The sequence below is a fragment of the Pristiophorus japonicus genome, unplaced genomic scaffold (assembly GCF_044704955.1).
Source record: "Pristiophorus japonicus isolate sPriJap1 unplaced genomic scaffold, sPriJap1.hap1 HAP1_SCAFFOLD_45, whole genome shotgun sequence".
NCBI classification, from domain to species: Eukaryota; Metazoa; Chordata; class Chondrichthyes; family Pristiophoridae; genus Pristiophorus; species Pristiophorus japonicus.
In genome coordinates this window covers 5,504,625-5,506,838 of record NW_027254352.1, presented here as the reverse complement: position 1 = coordinate 5,506,838, position 2,214 = coordinate 5,504,625, and positions in this window count along the sequence as shown.

The window sequence follows — 2,214 nt, the reverse complement described above, 5'->3', positions numbered from 1 at the left end:
GCCTCAGTTTAAGTGGTCTCTGGATTTGATGCCTCAGTGTAAGTGATCCCTCGATTTAATGTCTCAGTGTGCAGTGTCCCTGGATTTGTTGCTTCTGTGTAACGGGTACCTGGATTTGATGTCTCAGTGTAAGGGGACCCTGGATTTGGTGCCTCAGTGTAAGTGGTCCCTGGATTTGGTGTCTCAGTGTAAGGGGTCCCTGAATTTGGTGTCTCAGTGTAAGTGCTCCCTGGATTTGATGTCTCAGTGTAAGGGGTCCCTGGATTTGATGCCTCAGTGTAAGGGGTCCCGGGATTTGATGTCTCTGTGTAAGGGGTCCCTGGATTTGGTGTCTCAGGGAAAGTGGTCCCTGGATTTGTTGTCTCAGGGAAAGTGGTCCCTGGATTTGGTGTCTCAGTGTAAGGGCTCCCTGGATTTGATGTCTCAATGTAAGTGTCCCTGGATTTGGTGCCTCAGTGTAAGGGGTCCCTGGACTTGATGTCTCAGTGTTAGGGGTCCCTGGATTTCATGTCTCAGTGTAAGGGGACCCTGGATTTGGTGCATCAGTGTAAGTGATCCCTGAGGTTGATGCCTCAGTGTAAGGGGTCCCTGGATTTGATGTCTCAGTGTATGTGGTCCCTGTATTTGATGTCTCAGTGTTAGGGGTCCCTGGATTTGATGTCTGAGTGAAAGTGGTCCCTGGATTTGATGCCTCAGTGTAAGGGGTCCCTGGATTTGATGTCTCAGTGTAAAGGGTCCCTGGATTTGATGTCTCAGTGTAAGGGGTCCCAGGATTTGTTGTCTCAGGGAAAGTGGTCCCAGGATTTGATGCCTCAGTGTAAGGGGTCCCTGGATTTGGTGCCTCAGTGTAAGGGGTCCCTGGATTTGATGTCTCAGTGCAAGGGTTCACTGGATTTGGTGTCTCAGTGGAAGGGGACATTGGATTTTGCGCTTCAGAGTAAGGGGTCCCCGGATTTGATGCCTCAGTGTAAGGGGTCCCTGGATTTGATGTCTCAGTGTAAGTGGTCCCTGGAATTGATGCCTCAGTGTAAGGGGTCCCTGGATTTGATGTCTCTGTGTAAGGGGCCCCTGGATTTGATGCCTCAGTGTAAGGGGTCCCTGGATTTGATGTCTCAGTGTGTGGTCCCTGGAATTGATGTCTCAGTGTTCGGGGTCCCTGGATTTGATGCCTCAGTGAAAGTGGTCCCTGGATTTGATGCCTCAGTGTAAGGGGTCCCTGGATTTGATGCCTCAGTGTAAGGGGTCCCTGGATTTGATGTCTCTGTGTAAGGGGTCCCCGGATTTGATGTCTCAGTGTAAGGGGTCCCTGGATTTGATGTCTCAGTGTGTGGTCCCTGGAATTGATGTCTCAGTGTTCGGGGTCCCTGGATTTGATGTCTCAGTGAAAGTGGTCCCTGGATTTGATGCCTCAGTGTAAGGGGTCCCTGGATTTGATGTCTCAGTGTAAGGGGTTCCTGGATTTGATGTCTCAGTGTAAGAGGTCCCAGGATTTGTTGTCTCAGGGAAAGTGTTCCCTGGATTTGATGTCTCAGTGTAAGGGGTCCCTGGATTTGATGCCTCAGTGTAAGGGGTCCCTGGATTTGATGTCTCTGTGTAAGGGGTCCCCGGATTTGATGTCTCAGTGTAAGGGGTCCCTGGATTTGATGTCTCAGTGTGTGGTCCCTGGAATTGATGTCTCAGTGTTCGGGGTCCCTGGATTTGATGTCTCAGTGAAAGTGGTCCCTGGATTTGATGCCACAGTGTAAGGGGTCCCTGGATTTGATGTCTCAGTGTAAGGGGTTCCTGGATTTGATGTCTCATTGTAAGAGGTCCCAGGATTTGTTGTCTCAGGGAAAGTGGTCCCTGGATTTGATGCCTCAGTGTAAGGAGTCCCTGTATTTGGTGTCTCAGTGTAAGGGGACCCTGGATTTTGTGCCTCAATGTAAGGGGTCCACGGATTTGATCTCTCTGTGTAAGGGGTCCCTGGATTTGATGTCTCAGTGTAAGGGGTCCCTGGATTTGATGCCTCAGTGTAAGGGGTCCCTGGATTTGATGTATCTGTGTAAGGGGTCCGCGGATTTGATGTCTCAGTGTAAGGGGTCCCTGGATTTGATGTCTCAGTGTGTGGTCCCTGGAATTGATGTCTCAGTGTTCGGGGTCCCTGGATTTGATGTCTCAGTGAAAGTGGTCCCTGGATTTGATGCCACAGTGTAAGGGGTCCCTGGATTTCATGTC